The sequence below is a fragment of the Saccopteryx bilineata genome, chromosome 6 (genome assembly GCF_036850765.1).
Source record: "Saccopteryx bilineata isolate mSacBil1 chromosome 6, mSacBil1_pri_phased_curated, whole genome shotgun sequence".
NCBI classification, from domain to species: Eukaryota; Metazoa; Chordata; class Mammalia; order Chiroptera; family Emballonuridae; genus Saccopteryx; species Saccopteryx bilineata.
The window spans coordinates 160531407-160548016 of record NC_089495.1 but is presented as its reverse complement, the minus strand read 5'-3'; the positions used below and the strand labels follow the sequence as shown (position 1 = coordinate 160548016).

Below are 16610 nucleotides of genomic sequence, written 5' to 3'. Positions count from 1 at the left end.
GAGCAGGGTGAGGCTGAGGCATTTTCCCAGCCCTGATCAATTGCATCTCCCTCCCATCTGACATGCTGTCTGGAATGGCAGAAAGGACCCAAGGGAGAAGAGAGGGCATCTCAGGTGAATGCCTGGGCCTACCTGAACCTAGGTTTTTGAGAATATTTGCATCACAAAGCTTCTTGCAAAACCTGGGAGGGCTTCCTGTTAACCCCAGGGAGCCCTTGCCAGTCCCAAGCTCTGAGCCCCCCACCCTCAGCCCATATGCACCTGGTATCTGGTGTCTGCCCCCCCCCCCCCCCCCCCCCGCCTCCTTATATGATGCTGAATTGAAGGCTGGAAAAGATGAGATGGGAGGTTTATTCAACGACTCCCCTCCTTCATTGCTTGGAGGCTGTCCTTGGGGAGTTAAACCCTGGCACTCCTGAGATGCTCCTGTAAAGAGATGAACAAGCCCCAGGTGCATAAGGAGCACAAACAGGAACCAGAGTTGGCTGAGAAAGGAAGCAGGCACTTTCTAGAACAGCTCCCTGGACTGACGGGGAGCTGGGCAGCTAGGGCATGTTGGGTGAGGCACCAGCAGTGCACGGTGAAGACGCTGGTTCTTAGACAGCTCGAGGTTGTGGGATGTGGAAGCATCTAGCAGGTAGGCAGGATGTTTCCTAGCTGGAGACAGGCCCGGAGTCTTGCCAGCCTCACAGTGGGCAGGATTGGGTGTGAGATGGGCAGATGTCAAAGGGGGGAGATGAGTCAACAGCCACCCAAGCCTGGGATGTATCTCGTGTTGAGGGAGCAGGGAGAGACGGTCAGTCGGTCAGCGGGGCAGAGACCTGGCTGCCAAAGCAAAAGGAAGCGCAGAGGGATGAAGCTGGGAGAGCATGCACAAGCTCTGGCCGGCTAGCTCGGTCAGTGAGCGTGAGGTCTGGATACGCAGAGGTTGCCGGTTTGATCCTTGGTCAGAGCACGCAGAGGAACAGATCTATGTTCCTGTCTTTCCCTCCCTCTTCCTCTCTCTTTAAAAACAATCAACAAAAAAAAAAAAATAAAAAAATAAAAAGAAAGAAAGAAAGCATGCACAAGGTCCCAGAAGCCGCAGAGGCCGAGGATGGCGGGAGGAAGATGGTGGCAGGGCTGTTTGGCCGTGGGCACATTGCTCTGTCTCAGGCATCTCATCTGTGAGACAGCGAGGATATTATATCATATCTTTTAGGTTTACTGTAAGCATTAACTGCTTAAATGGTTGGCATAGAGCCCATCAATTAGTAAGTGCTCAATGAAAAAAATTTTTTTATATCATTGAGAATTGAAGAAGAAGACAATAATCTTATGATGTGAAAAAGAGAGAGATCTGGGCTCCAATGAGCCCTCACATGATTATATGTATGGAATGTGCCAGAAATCTAATGGCGGGGCTGACCCTATCTGAAACTTCTTGGTGGTTCTGGGGCACTCAAATCTGTCTGGGTTCGCCTGTCTCTTAGTCAGTCTGTGCACCAAACATAGGAAACCCAGCAACCTGAGTTTTATAACTAGTGCTCATAGATATTCCTTCTCACTTCTGAAATGTGCTCTTCCCTGGGCAAACTTCTCTTTGAACATCAGCACCAAGTTCATCTGCATATTTCCACTGGTCAGTATGCACGTGCTGTGATCTGAGCGTCACCCGTGGGGCACCGGGCCGGTCTGGGGCTTTGTGCATTCCCTCCATGTCCGTTTCTGCAGGCTGTCCTGTAGTCTGCTCTTAGTCACAATTTCTCTTTTCCTGGTTTCAGTTACCTGCGGTCAGCTGTGGTCTGAAAATATTAAATGGAAAATTCCAGAAATAAACAATGCATCAGTTTTTAATTGCTGGCCATTCTGAGCACGGTGATAAAATCTCGCTCCGTTTTGCTCTGTCACTCCAGGGATGTGAATCATCTCTTTTGTCCAGTGTCTCTATGATGTAGAATGTTCCCTGTCTGTTAGTCACATAGTAGCCATGTAGGTGATCAGATGGACTGTCGCGGTATCACAAGCTTGTGTTCAAGTCATCCTTGTTTTACTGAATCCTTTAACAAAGCCAGTCACATAACTTTTATTACAGTATGTTGTTTTAATTACTCTATTTTATTATTTTTTGTTGTTAATCTCTCACTGTGCCCAATTTATGAATTAAACTTTATCGTTGGTGTGTATGGGTAGGAAAAACATGTTCTATACAGGGTTCTGTACTATCTGAAGTTTCAGAAATCTACTGGGGGTCTCGGATGCATCCCCCATCGATAAGGGGCGACTACTGTATCTCCCTGGAACTTCTCGATTTGTGAAAATTCTTCAAAACATATTGCTAATAGGAAAAAGAACGTTGCAGAATGGGGCATTTGTTTAAAACAAACATTTTGCCCAAGAGGTTTGGATTTCTTTTTTTTTAAAGCAGGATTATGTACATACTTAAGACCACTTGCAAAATTAAAAACTTAAAAAAAAATGTGCATGAGAACATGCAGACGCTGATGCTCGGGGTGCAGCCCGGGGCTCTGCACTTTGAAACAAGCTCCAGTGGGACTCTGAAGTGACAGGATGTCCTGTACCTGCACTGTCCAAACGTCAGCCACCAGACCCCCGCTGTGACTGAGAACCGAAAATGTGGCCAGGGCAACTGAAGAATTGAACTTTAAAGTTTATTTGCTTTTAGTTAAAATTAAACTCCTGGCTACTGTATGAGACAGTGCAGTTCCCAGTAGTAAACTTTTCAAGGGCTGGGACTATGTTTTATTTATCTCTTGTATCCTCTTCAGGATTTGCATGTTGTGGGAACAATGATGATAACAACAACAATAATTATAATAATAACTCCTTATCTCACACTTATATTGTGATTTAGGGACCTCTTTCATGTCTACTATGTAAGTGAAGCTTCCTGGTGGTCTTATTATTGTCTAGGTGCAGCCAATATTTACTGAGTTCTTGCTCTGGGCCAGGCACCATCCCAAATGTTTCCCAGGAATTAACACACTTGTGCCTTATGAATTATCCCCATTCTACAGATGATGACACTGAGACACAGACTTGTTAGTACCTTGCCTAAGTCACTCCACTAGAAAGTAACAGAGCTGGGCTTTGAACCCAGGATCTATTCGGGCTCACACCTAACCTGATGTTTTAGTGCCTCGAAATGGACCTTCTCCTACATAGGTTTTCCATTTTAACAGGGGGAACAGTGGAAACTTAGACTCTCCCAAAGGCATGGCCTACAATCCAGTGCCCCTCTCCCACGGCTTATGTATGTGAATTGATGGAGACAGGTTATCTGGTTCTGAGCACTTGTGTCCCAAGCCAGATCCCAGCATCACACTGGCCCCTCTCTGCTGCACTCCAGCCCTTTTACATCCAGCACCTTGTTTGTCACCGTCACAGGCTCTTTGGAGACATCTCCTCTTAGCAGGGGGAGTGTAGAATAGGTGATGAAAGACTATAGGCTGGGCAGGCAGGAGGCAGGAAGACGGACAAGAGGACGGGGGATGCATGGGGTGCTCTCCACCTGCTTATCCACAATCTCTTGCCAGCTCATGTTGAGCACCTACTCCTCCTGGAACGAGCCCGGTGCAGCAGGGGTCAGTGCAGAAAGACTCAGCATCTGCTCCCAGGAAATCTACAGATATGCTGTGTGGAATTGTGGAGCAGGGTGGAGACGCTGCTGAGAGCGGACTCTGGGTTTGAGCCCTGGCGTTGCTGTTTGCTCTGTACCTTAATCACGTTGCTTAATTGCTCCTAGCTTTGATTTATTTTCCCTCATATACTTTTGTAAAAATATAAATTACCTAATGATATCATTATGGACTCATGAGTATTTATTCTGTACTTTGGGTTATAATCCAATGCTGCTGCACTCATTTTTTTGCTCAGGTAGTTCCCCAGCTTTGGCCATTTTCAGGTGGTCTCTGTGTCCCTCTGACATAGCCCGTTGTGTGTGCGTGAGTGGGTATGTGAGTATAATGCTGGTGGCTGAAGCCAGGCAGGGCCACATTGGATTTCGGCAGATGGTAGAGAAATTGCGGAGCTAGAAAATGTTAGGCCATTACCATTTAATAAAGTCTCACAGTGGCGGATGAACAAACAGGCAGAGGAAAACCTCTTCTCAGGCAAAGCAAACAGCAAAAAATGGCCCCTCACAGTGACGAGCAGGCAATCCACAACCCGCCATCCACAGTCCCTTGAGTGCAAGCACCCAGAGCCTTACATAGGCTATGCACACGTGCTCACGCACTAATCAAGCAAAGCGCTTGCAGCCGGCATACCAGTGCGCAAACCTAACAACTGCCCCACGGTGAGTGTGTGTGAGTGTGTGTGCACGTGTTTTCACATATTCTTACTGTCTGGCTCTACAGGATGCTCCAGGCTCATGTGTTTTCTACCCCAGTCCTAGAATCAGCCATTTCTCTAAGGAGCCCTATTTCCTTTTAGTGGACAACAGTATTAGAAGCAAACATGGATCTAGTGCTCATTGCTCCTGGTGTGTTATTGCTTCTATTCAATAGATCCTCTCTGCAGAGAGAACAGGGAGATAGATACATGTATGTATTGTAACCCATGTCTATACACATATCTATAGATATTCTCCAAGGCTGTTAGACAATACACTCCAGTGTTCTAAGCCACCTAGTTTGGACAGGTGCCCTAGAAAACTAAGCCCCTGCCCTCTTCTTCAGCATGTCCCCTCTCTTTTATAGCCTCAGCGTTTCCTCCATACAGACAGCTCTCTCTCTTCCTTTGTTGTTGTCTTTTAGTTTGGACAACTCTACCCACTCCAGACCCAGCTCAGACACCTGTCCACTGGCCTCTTTGGCTGATGTCCCAGGCAGGATTAGGTGCCCCTGGTCCATACATTCTCATGTCCACCCATTTATCACAATGCCCCTCCTTCCTCTCAGTCCTTATGAGCTCCTTCACACACCCAATGTGCACAGGTGCTCAAGCGCTGAATAAAAGAGGAGGCAGCTGCAGAAATTGAAGCCTGCAGAAGGGCAGTGGCAAGCTCTAGAACTTTAATCCAGGAGGGTTTCGGAGTGGCGATTGGTTTGTGGAAGTGGAGCCTTCAGATCCAGTTTGTTTGGCCAACAAGTGTAGGGAACAAGTATAAGGAAATCAGTTGTTCCTATCAGAAGTGGGGAGATCAGGCCATCTTGCATGGGTCAACGATGACCGTGGTCTCGCTAAAATTCTGTGGAAGCAGACACCACTATCCTCTGCGTCAGATGAAGAATCTGAGGGATCCGTGGTAACTCCTCCATGAAGGCCACACAGCCAGTTAATGGCAGGCAGGGACTGCAACCGAGCTGGGTTTGTCTGACTCCCGAACTAGAAGGTTTGCCATCCTAGGAGGCATTTAGGGATTTGATGTGACCCACCTTATGCCACTAAGACCAGCCTAGACTTAACGGAGTTGACAGTGAGGCTGGAATCCCAGCCTTATCTAGGAAGGAGGGGCGCAAGGGAGGATGGCTGTTCCGCGTGGACCCTAACCTTCTAACAACTGCTCTGCATTTGTGCCTAGGAAAACAGAACTACAGCTCCCAGGAAGCAGTTCGGCGTCTTAACGCCCCTCCCGGCTCTCCTCCCCGCCCCGCCCCAGGCCGCCCCTCCTTGGGACAGGCGGGTATATAAAGGGCCGAATGGCCAGGCCCGGGACGGAACGCGGAGGTGGTTCGGGCGCACAGTGAGCCAATGGAACCCGCAGGAAGCAGCCACCACAGCTGGCACCCGCCGCTCCGCACTCGCCCACCCCCGAGCTTCTTTTAATCCCGTGGGCACCCACTCTACGCTCCCTGGACTCTGCAGACCTGCAAACTCGTGGCGGAGAGCGGATTTGCCCTTGAAGCTTTCCTGGGCTTGGCAGAGGGGTTCCGGCGGGAATCTAGGCTGGTGCTAGCGATGCGCGCAGCCAAGGAAGGCAAGGAGCTGCGTCTGGGCTGAATGCTTTCCCAGAGCGAGGGGGCGGGATACCCTCGCCGGGGTCCGCGGGACGCCCGGCACCCGCTGGAATCATGCGTCCGCCCCCGGGCCCGGGAATGCGGCCCTTGGAAACCCCAGCCCCTGAACTCGCCGCGATCTCCGCGGGACCCGAGCGCAGGGGCCGGCCACCAGCTCTTAGACCTTGGATGGGAAATGGGTAATGGGGTGGGTGCTTTGGACCCCTAACGTGGATTACTTGGTGCGTATCAGCCGGGCTCAAGACCTCGTGTCCATCCGTGGATTGATTCATTCTATCTAACACTCGGGGCGCTTACTTGGAGGTAAGTTTTCCTGCATTTCGGGGGAAGGGTTTAATTTGATTCCCTACCCCCACTACCTTGCGTCGCTTTCTGAAGGTCTCGGGGTTCTGGGTTGAAGTTTTTCTTCTTGTATTTGATCTCTTCTCAGAGGACATTTTAGCCATCCCTCTGTCTCCATACAGAGCTGATCGCCCAGGTCTCGGTGGTCAGCGCCCATCTCAGGTGTTCTCGGTTTTCGCCCAGCAACCCCCAGCGCCGCTAAGCTCCTGGCTGCCCCGCGGGACCGAGCTCAGTCTGAGGAGAAAGACTGCGCGGCCCGTGCACTTACCTTTGCGCCCTGTCGCCCTCCGGAGCCCGTTACTTAGGGAGCGGAGCCGCTTCGGTAAGCTTCTGGCGTCTGGCCACTGGCGACTCAGAAGGCGACTGGGGCGCAGCGCTTGCGGAAAAGACCTAGCCGAGCCTCTCTCACCGCTGGGCATGAAGGACAGATGTCTTTCTGGATGTCCCTGGTCGGCTTTACTGCAAGGACTGCATCACCAGTCAGGCAGACACTGGGAAGAAGGTGTGGGCAGGTTTCGGAATGGATAGAAGGTGGCAGGAATTCGGTCTAGTGCGTACTCCTCCCCGCCGTCCCCATCCGCACAACCTCCACCTAAGTTGTCATTGGAAGAGGCTTCCTGGCCAGCACGGAGAGGGGGCTTCGTCTTGAGTCCTGAACTGAAAGCAAACCGTTCTTGTATCCATGGTCTCTGCTTTCCTCGGCCTTTTGTGTCCACGCTGTTTTGGGCAGCACGGTGCCTGTCACTGAATAGGCGCGAAATAGATGTTCCTTGAATGAATGAGGGAGCCAGTCCGCTCTCCCCCGGTCCTCTGTGATATGCAGATAAACCGGGGTCCTCTTTTGCCTTCTCCCACTTGGGCGCTTGTCCTCAACCCCAGGGCCTCCCTCCCCCTTGAGGATGGTTTCCTGGAGATGCTTTCCCAGATGTGGGATTCCCTCCCCTCCCCGCACCCCTACTGGCAGCCTGTCTGTGATGGGCCATTTCCAGCCCAGAAGTCCCTCCTGCATAGAAAACTTCTGGCAGCTGCCAAGGGTTTCCCTTGATCTGTGCTCAGGGTACTGTTTCCTCCAGTTCGCACCTGCCTGGGGGAGAGGGGAGGGCCTGGCACCGTAGGAAGGAAAAAGGTGAATGTGTGCTGCTGCCCGCTCCCCCAGGAGCTGTGCCTCTGGCCATACCGGGTCCCTGGAACTGCCCAGCTGGCAAAGCAATGTTCCTGGTGGCTGTCCCCACCCACCCTCAGGCCAGGCCCCTTTGAAACTGTCCTACTGAGAGGACCTGCTGCTCCAGCTAGGCACCCTGTCTGATTTTAAAGGCAATCCTGGTCTTCCTCTCTTTTATAGAAAACTACAAAAAAGTGCAAAAATCAGGAAAAACTACTCAATTCCCACAGTGATGCTGGCAATTATTTCCTCCCCGCTGAAAGCCTGCAATATGTACAACGTTGTTTCCTGCTCCTTCCTCACCCAATATTATTTGGATGGTTCCCTTTGTAATAACTGCATTCTGCACCAGGCATTGAATCATAACTTGCTCCAACAATTCCCCATTGTTGAACACTAAGGTGTTTTCAAAGTTTTACCCTTAGAAGAGATGCATTCATGAGCATCTTTTGTACACGTGAATTTGTCCACATTTGGGATCATTACCTTTGGAAGATTCCTAGAAATCACTATCTTTGCTTTAAATCTGAGTCATGGCTCAAGTCAGAGGAATGTCATTCTTGGCGCACATTTCTGAGGTGGGCTTTCTGGAAGAGCGCTCCACCTACCCATCAGATGACCTATGTCTGGGAGCCAGAATACTGTGGCTTTTTTGTTTTGTTTTTTTCCTGCATCTAAGAGTTGATCAGCATTGGTATGAGATAGGTAAAATTTGCCTTCAGGACTAAGATGTAAATTATGTTAGCGATTCCATGGGTTAAAATTTACTAGGCAGCTGGATTAACAATATTGTCATTATTTAAAAAAATTAACTTTTGATTTTGATATACATCTGAATTTACAGGACAGTTGCCTTAATAGCACATGGGTTTCCCCTATCCCCTTCACCCAGCCTCCCTAAATGTTGACATTTTACAGAGCCGAAGCCCTGTGCCCAAGCCCAGGGGGTGAACATTGACTGCTAATCAAGCTCCAGGCCTTACTCAGTTTTCTTCATTTGTCCTGCTAATGATTTGTGATTCAGGATCCTGCATTGCAGAACATGCTATTTTGTACAAAAGTGGGAGTTCAGAGGGTTTCAGCAGACCGTCTTTCCTTTTTTTAAAAGGATATTATTGATTTTAGAGACAGGGAAGAGAAAGAGAGAGATCCAGAGAGATCTACTTGTTCCAGTTCTCTATGCATACCTTTGTTGTTTCTTGTGTGTGCCCTGACTGGGGACAGAACCTGTAACCCACAACCTTGGTGCATTGGTATGACACTAACCAACTGAGCTGCCTGGCCAGGGCCTCTTTTTATTAAACCTCTTTACTGAGGTATGACACACAAAAAGCTGAACATAGTTAATGTATACAACTTGATGAGTTTCATGATAAGTATACACCATGAAACTCTGCAATCTATGGCATACACCTACTCATTGCCTTTAAAAGTTTTTTCCTGCCCACCTTATTATTATTTTCGTGTGTGTGATTAGAACACTTAATAAGAGATCTACCCTCTCAGCCAATGTTTGAGTATACAGTACAATATTGTTGACTCCAGGCGCTGACCTGTACAGGAGAGCCTGGGATTTATTCTGGAGGAGTACAATTGAGAAGCCCCCACACCTCTTCCCCAGGTAAACTCGCCCCTCCTCCGCATCTATGGCTAGCAGAGCAATGAGACCTTCCAGGCTCAGAGGGGAGGGGAGCGGAGCCTTGACCCTGAGTGGGAGGAGCATCTCTGTGTCCCTTCCTCCTTCCTTCTCTACAAACCTTCACTGGGAAGAGTCTTTCAATAAAAACTGGGTTACAATCCGATCTGTCCCGACATGTATTCCGTGGGGTAGGTGGATGGATGCCATCTGGTGTGCGTGAGAGTAGCCAGTCGCCCTTGACAAGCCCTGTGTGCCGTGGTGCCGTGCGGGTGACTCACGCCGCCAGGGAGCAGCAGGTGTGGCGTGGCGGGTGCTTGGGGAACAAGCCTTGCCAAGAGCATATCCTGGTTACCTGGGCAGATTTAAAGGAACACGGGTTTCTACTCTCACATCAGAATGGATTTAGGGTATTGCCAAACCATCTTGGGTCAAGAAATGATCCCACGTCTCTTTTCGGGATTTATTTCTCCAGAGAGGGGTGAGGAGAGCCAGCCTGAGAGGTTTTGAGGAGCAACTGATGGCGATAGAGTGGCTTTGCATGAGAGACTTGTGAGAAATTGGGGAAAACTATGAAAAAGACTCTTGTCCTGCCCCCCACCCCAGAGGCCCCATTAGTCCGACCTTCCTGCACAAGACACAGGTGCACCTGGGACTGTCTGCTTCCTTCAGCCTCTGGGGCTGTCTGCCTCTAGTCTCTGGGGCTGCCTGCCTCTAGTCTCTGGGGCTGCCTGCCTCTAGTCTCTGGGGCTGCCTGCCTCTAGTCTCTGGGGCTGTCTGCCTCTAGTCTCTGGGGCTGCCTGCCTCTAGTCTCTGGGGCTGTCTGCCTCTAGTCTCTGGGGCTGCCTGCCTCTAGTCTCTGGGGTTGTCTGCCTCCAGTCTCTGGGGTTGTCTGCCTCCAGTCTCTGGGGCTGCCTGCTTCCAGTCTCTGGGGCTGTCTGCCTCTAGTCTCTGGGGCTGTCTGCCTCCAGTCTCTGGGGCTGCCTGCCTCCAGTCTCTGGGGCTGCTGCCTCCAGTCTCTGGGGCTGCCTGCCTCCAGTCTCTGGGGCTGTCTGCCTCTAGTCTCTGGGGTTGTCTGCCTCTAGTCTCTGTCTGCATCTGCTCGGAGTGGTCACCCCCAGGGTGCAGGGGATGTTTGTTTGGGATGTGGAAGTTTTGAGGTTCCTTAAATCTCAATACAACGGACTTCTGTTGTCCACAGAGAGTTTTCCTGTTACTGTTAGGGTATGGGTCAACCAGGCTTGGTTTTTCTTTTCCTCTTTGATACGTCTCCAGTCTTCCTATTATAGTTGGTAAGCTGAGAGATAGTCCCCTGCTCCGGCTTCTCCTGGTCCCCTCTCCCTTCCCTTCCCTCTCCCACACTGGCACCAGCATCTTCTATAACCAGCCAGCTCCAGTGAGGATCATAAGAGGAAGTCTCGGTGGGACAGGGGTAGGGAATGTTGCGACTGAATGGTTCTGGGACAGTCTTCTGCCTACGCCTGCCTCGTCCCCTCTCCTAGGTCCTGCCTTCTCAGGAGTTGCAGCTCTTCCCAGATTCATGTGGGCCACTCAGAGCTGCTCAGTCAGGCCCCCTGGCCTTCAGTTTGGGATGAATTGCTTAAAGAACTTGGTAAAAATGAGTGTTCTTAACGATCATCCCTGCTCGCCGCCCCAATTTGATAGGTTCTGTTTTGGTATATGTAGGGACAGAATGTGCTCAGAGATCTGCATTTTTCACAAGCTGCCCAGGCCACTCCAAGACAGATGGACACTTTAAGAAACGGGGAATTGACTGGATTCTTGGTCAGCTAAAGCCCACATTGAATCTTCCTGCTGAAGCTTGCTTGGCCACAAAGCTTCTCTTTTTTTCCTCCTTCAGGAAGCCTTTCTGGCTTACTACCACCTGGTCTGGGTTTCCACATGTTCTTATTTGGCTTGTTGGTGAAGGTTTTGACATAGAAGTCTTGAAATCAGGTGCCCTTTGTACTTGGTTAAGACAGAAATGGCTATATTTGGGCAAAAGATAAAGGAACTGTATTTCTGGGCTTGAGGAATAAATTATATTCTGCAATCTCTCTCCTTGGGGGCTGGGGGATTGTAAGTTCTACAGGAGCTTGGGAAGTGCCCTTTGACAACTTTCTGGTACCTGTGTTCATGTGCCTATGAAGACCACTGCTACTTCTGGCTGACCTCATCTTAAGTGATGTCCCCTGTCACCGTGGAGCTGGTTCGGGTCCTCCACACCAAGTTAGCACCCTTTCACATGACAGATGCACCCAGCTCACTTTATATGAGGACAGAATGGTTTGGGATGAATTTCCTCCCTTGGGACGGGGCCACTGGCTAAAGAAGCTCTGTCCCAAATCGCTCAGTTTCCCTTTCCTTATAGACTAGGTCTGTGCCCAGAAAGATGTCTACGCCAAACCAATCTCGGTTGATCGACTTGATACGCAAAAGGCCTGGAGGAACATGAAACTGGAGGAATGCTGAAGTGGCGAGTTTCTGTCAAAGGGTTCTTTTTTGTGATGTGAATCATCACCTCCTCCCATATTTGGTCTGTTGGTACAGGTTTTTTACACAGAAGTCTGGAAACCGGGTGCCTTTTGTAGTTGGCGAAGACGGAAGTAGCTACGTCTGGGTGAACGATAAATGTGGCAGTAGTTCTGGGTCTCCTGAAATAAATGGGACCTTCCATGTCTCTCCCCTCAGGTCTCGGAGGCTCCTGGTAGGTGGGAAATGCCCTTGACATGGTCTGGTTTGAATGGTTTTCAGCCCCACTTCTTTTGCCTGAACCGTGGGCCCCTGCCTGACCTCATTTTACTGTAGTGGTTTCCTTCCCTTCCCTTTCTTTTCATTGGACTGGGAAGCCGGGGTGGGGGGGGGGACAGGAAAGAGCACCCCCGCCTGTCCAGCAGTCCCATCGGATGGCTTTGGAGCCATCAGTGGCGTATTTCCTCTGATTTGTTATAGATGCCTTTCCAATCATTTGCCTTCGATGTCTTCTCTCTAATTCTACTAATTCTACAAATATCAACTGTTGGCTGGGTGCTTCTTCAGATGGTGACATCATGTCAGTTCTTTGGTACGTGGGCTCTCGTGGTCTTTGGGCCCGTGGGATGCAGACTTGACTCAGCAGTCTTTGTGGGGGAGGGGTTCGCTCTGCTGCAGGCATGAGACAGAGGTATCGGGGAGGCTGGCCTTTGGGGGTCCGTTCTTCAATATGTGAGTGACGCCCGCAGGAACTCTGAGTGACAGTGATCATTCCTGCGTTTGTACCTTCTTTGCTCAATTATTATTATTATTTTTTTTAATTTTAACCATTTTTTAAATTAAAAAAAATTTTTTTTTTCGTTGCGCATTGCGACACCTTAGTTGTTCATTGATTGCTTTCTCATATGTGCCTTGACCGTAGGCCTTCAGCAGACCGAGCAACCCCCCGCTTGAGCCAGCGACCTTGGGTCCAAGCTGGTGAATTTCCCTCAAACCAGATGAGCCCGCACTCAAGCTGGCGACCCTGGGGTCTTGAACCTGGGTCTTCCGCATCCCAGTCCAACGCTTTATCCACTGCGCCACTGCCTGGTCAGGCTTAACCATTTTTTATTGTGGTAAAATGCACATCACAGGAAGTTTACCATCTTCACCATTTTTAAGTGTGCATGATGTCCGCTCACATTGTTGTGTGACCTTCTCCATCAGCCACCTTCAGAACATCATCCTCGTCCCGAATAGAACACTATCCCCATTCAGTACCAATTCCCTTGTCCCCTCCCACAGCCCTGGGCCACCTCCATTCTATTTCCTGAATTTCTGAATTTGAGGACTGTAGCTCTGTCATCTAAGTGGAGTCATATAACATCTGTTCTTTGTATCTAACTTAATGTTATTTAGCATTACCTCTTCCAAGGTTTATCCATCTTGTAGCAGGTGTCAGAGTTTCTTCCCGTTTTGAGGCTGAATAATATTCCATTGTATGGATAGACCACATTGTGTTCGTCTGTTTATGCATGGAGGGACACGGGTTTCTTCCACCTATTGCCGTAAACATGGCTGTGTAGGTACCTGCCTGAGTCCCCGCCTTTGGTTCTTCCGTGTACACACCCAGAGGGGGAATTGCTGGAGCACAGGTCATTCTAGGTTTAATTTTTTGAGGAACTGCCGTACTGTTTTCCACAGCAGCTGTACCAATTCCCATTCCCCTTAACAGTACATAAGGTTTCCAGTTTCTCTGCATCTGTGTCAACGCCTGCCTGCATTCCTCCCTCCCTCCCTCCCTCCCTCCCTCCCTCCCTCCCTCCCTCCCTCCTCCCTCCTTCCTTCCTCTTTCCTTCCTTTTTCCTTCTTCCTCCCTTCCTTTTTCCTTCCTTCCTTCTTTCCTTCCTTTTTCCTTCTTTCTTCCTTTCTTTTTCCTCCCTGTCTTTTTCCTTCTTCCTTACTTCCTTCTCCCTTCTTCTTGCTCCTTCTTCCTTCCTCCTTCCTCTTTCTTTTTTTTTCTCCTTTTTCCTCCCTTTTTTTTTCTTTATGAGAACAGCCGTCCCAGTGACTGTGAAGTGGAATCCCACTAACTAATTTTAAAGGCAGACTGACCGGGATGGTTAGAGTGTTTCCTGTGGACACTCCAGGGACCTGTGGGATTTCCTTTTCCTCTTTGAGGAGGAGTCTTCACTCAAGCCGTAAGGAGCGGCAGAGGGGAGGCCACGCGGGGACTCAGCTCCCAGTCCCTCTGCTGTGTCTGTATTTTCTAAATTAAAAGGTTTGGTGTTCTAGCATGTTCTGTAGGTCCCGAACATTTGCACTGGACTTTTTCTCAAGTGCTTCTGTGTCCACATCCCATCTGTCACCCTCAACCTGATGAAATAGTCAGGCATCACTCCCAGTTTCTGGAAGTGGACGTAAGGCACAGGTGAGGAAGGTGGTGTAGGTAGATGGGGAACTCCTAACTCCTCATGTGGTGCACTCTGACAAGTGAGCATTTTGGAAGTGTTGGTGTAAGGAGTGCTGGGAAGATGGAGATTGGAGTCACAATTGGAGAGAACTCTAGGGGGCATCGTCCTCTCTGCCCACATGTCCTGTTTCATCAAATTTCGAATCTGAAGTTTGGTGAGTGTGACTTGTTTTGAAAAATACTGAAAACTGTTTTTCTATAGAACTCTTTTCGGCACAGTTGAGTGGCTTAAGAAAGAAATGTCACCTCCTTTTTAGGGTTTTCTTCCTGAAGCTGTGTGTGAACCCTGAAGCTCAGTCTGTTCTGGTTTGTCATCGGGCATTCCCAGACGTGTGTCTGGACTCATGGTGGGGTCAGGTGTTGGCAGGCAGTGGTTCTGTCGGCTCCGGGGGACCGGTGTGTCCCTTCCCCAGCTTTGCATATCTTTGCCTCTTAGGGCCTCTGCACGCTTCCCCACATGGCGGGAGGAAAGTGACCCTCTTTCTCATTTTAATTTATTTTTTCATTATGTTATTTCTTTTTATTTTAAAAATGAAGCAGCAAGAAACGAACCTGTGAGTGGCGTGACAGAATGGACCACAATGTCCCAAGCCTGTGGCTTCCTTCTCTCTGGGAGGAGGCAGGGGAAGGAGAAGAGGCTGCCTGCTGTGTGTGACCTTCCCTGTGACCTCTGCCCATGGCCTCACACCAGACTTGTTTAGTGGCCCCAGGGTCACGCTGATGGACAGTTGTGTCTCAGAATGAAGGGAATATGTGGCCATGGGCAAGCCAGTTGGTAAATTTAGATGTTTGGGTTTTTAATTGTTTCTAAGGCGGGAACCAGGAATGTGGTCCACCAGAGAGCCCAAATGGTCCTGGTTTCTCACCCCCCCCCCCACGGGCTTTTCTGCAGGAACTGGGACTGCCTTCCTCACCCTTTCCTGTTTCCCTCCCCACGCCTCCCACATTATATTTGACCCTGGCCCGTTCTCCCTTTCCCAAACCCTTTCTCTCTGCCCTTGTCATCCTCGCCCTCTGTCTGTAAGGCACCAGCTTGGGGAAGACGGCTGTCTGTCTGGAGGCGTTCACAGTTTACCAGTCAAACACCATTTGATCCTGCTGTTCCTTAAACGACATCCCATCCCTGATCCTTCAGTGTCTCTGTGTCGGGATTCAAGAGGTGCTGCGTGCCAAGGGGCAGTTACGTTGGGAAGGAGAGAGAAGCCAACCTTTGCCGCTGGCCTGGGCAGCTGGTTCTGGTCTCCATTTCCCTCGATCCCTTGGGGCCCGGATGCGGGTATTACGGTTTCTGACGCCTGAGGTTTAGAGACTTTACGGGATATTCTTAAAGCCCTGAAGCTCAGAAGAATGGAGCCATGGTTTAAACTCGGGTGTTGGCTCGTATCTGACACCTGGTCCCATCCCAGCCCCGTCACCTGTGTCTGTGTGTCTTTGTACCAGTTGCTGGGCCTCTCTGGGCTCAATTCCTCATCCGTGACAAAAGAGTATATTTAGGTTGAGGGCATTTAGTGGCAGGTTACAGAGAACCGAGCTCTAACTGGCATGTGTGGTTGAGGTTTTGCTTGTTCACGTAACTGAAGTCAGGGTTTGTGCCATTTGGGTGACCTGTTGGCTCTCTGGTTTTTTCCACCTCTTCTCACTTTACGTTTCCCTCCCTGGTCAGAGTGGAAAGAGACGAAACATGCAGGCCTCCTGCTTCCACAGACCCAGAGCCACAGACCCAGAGCCAGAGAACGGCTAGTGCCAGAGTTCCCGAGGGCCGACCTGGACCGGCCCTGTGTCCAGCAGGTGGCTGCATTGCGGCTCTCCTGCGGTCATGCGTCTCCTACCTGGGTCTGCGGGGGTACCAGCTTTCCTCTCCAGAGCCACTGGCATTCTGCAAAGGGAAACTGAGGCCCATAGGAAGCTGGGAAGGATGAAGGGAAACACCAGATGCTGACTATGAATGAATTGGGCTTCAGGGTGATGCAGCAGAATGCGTGGTGGGGGCAGGGAGTTACTTTGTTTGCCTCTGTACACCTGGTACCTGTGAGTACTAGGTGAGAACAGGGGCGGTGAGTGCTCAGGGAGTGTTGGTAAATGAATGAACTTCAACGGTGCTTCCCTCCTCCTCTGAATCTCTGAACCTGAGAGCCTGTTTTGCCCCTCCGGGGAGCTGGGGATTTGACTCTTGCATCTCTAAGTGCAGCCTTGCAGTAGATGATCCATGGCTGGGTTCTCACTACCCATGCCAATGAGATGTTATTGTAATAACTTGATGCTTGGGATGGCATCTCTCACCCGAGATTTTTCCCAGAGCGAAGGAAACCCCTTCCCTTACTCTGAGCTTCTCTAGGGGGTGGTGTTGATCTCTTCCACCTGTGGAGGCAACTGTGACCCATTCCTGGTCTGAAGAGCCCGGTGATGGGAGAGGGGCTAATAGGTGTGTGCAGACTCCTCACTGGGCTCCTGTGTTTGGCCACCCAGGGAGGAGACTGAGTAAAAGTGGATTTGTTTAGATGGCTCCATTGTCTTCACACATTCATGTGCCAACAGATGGCCTCACTTTCAGGGACTCCCTGTTAGACAGGCGGCCTTGATCTGCAG

At 50.1% G+C, this 16610-nt stretch overlaps 1 long non-coding RNA gene across 1 annotated transcript in view; it reads left to right on the top strand.

The window, feature by feature from the left end:
• The first annotated feature begins 5660 nt into the window (after nucleotides 1-5660).
• LOC136308586 (uncharacterized) overlaps nucleotides 5661-16610 on the top strand; it is a 152171-nt gene continuing 141221 nt past the window's right edge. Inside the window, exon 1 of the long non-coding RNA XR_010726130.1 lies at nucleotides 5661-6263. This is a non-coding gene — a long non-coding RNA (uncharacterized lncRNA). The remainder of the gene's footprint in view (nucleotides 6264-16610) is intronic.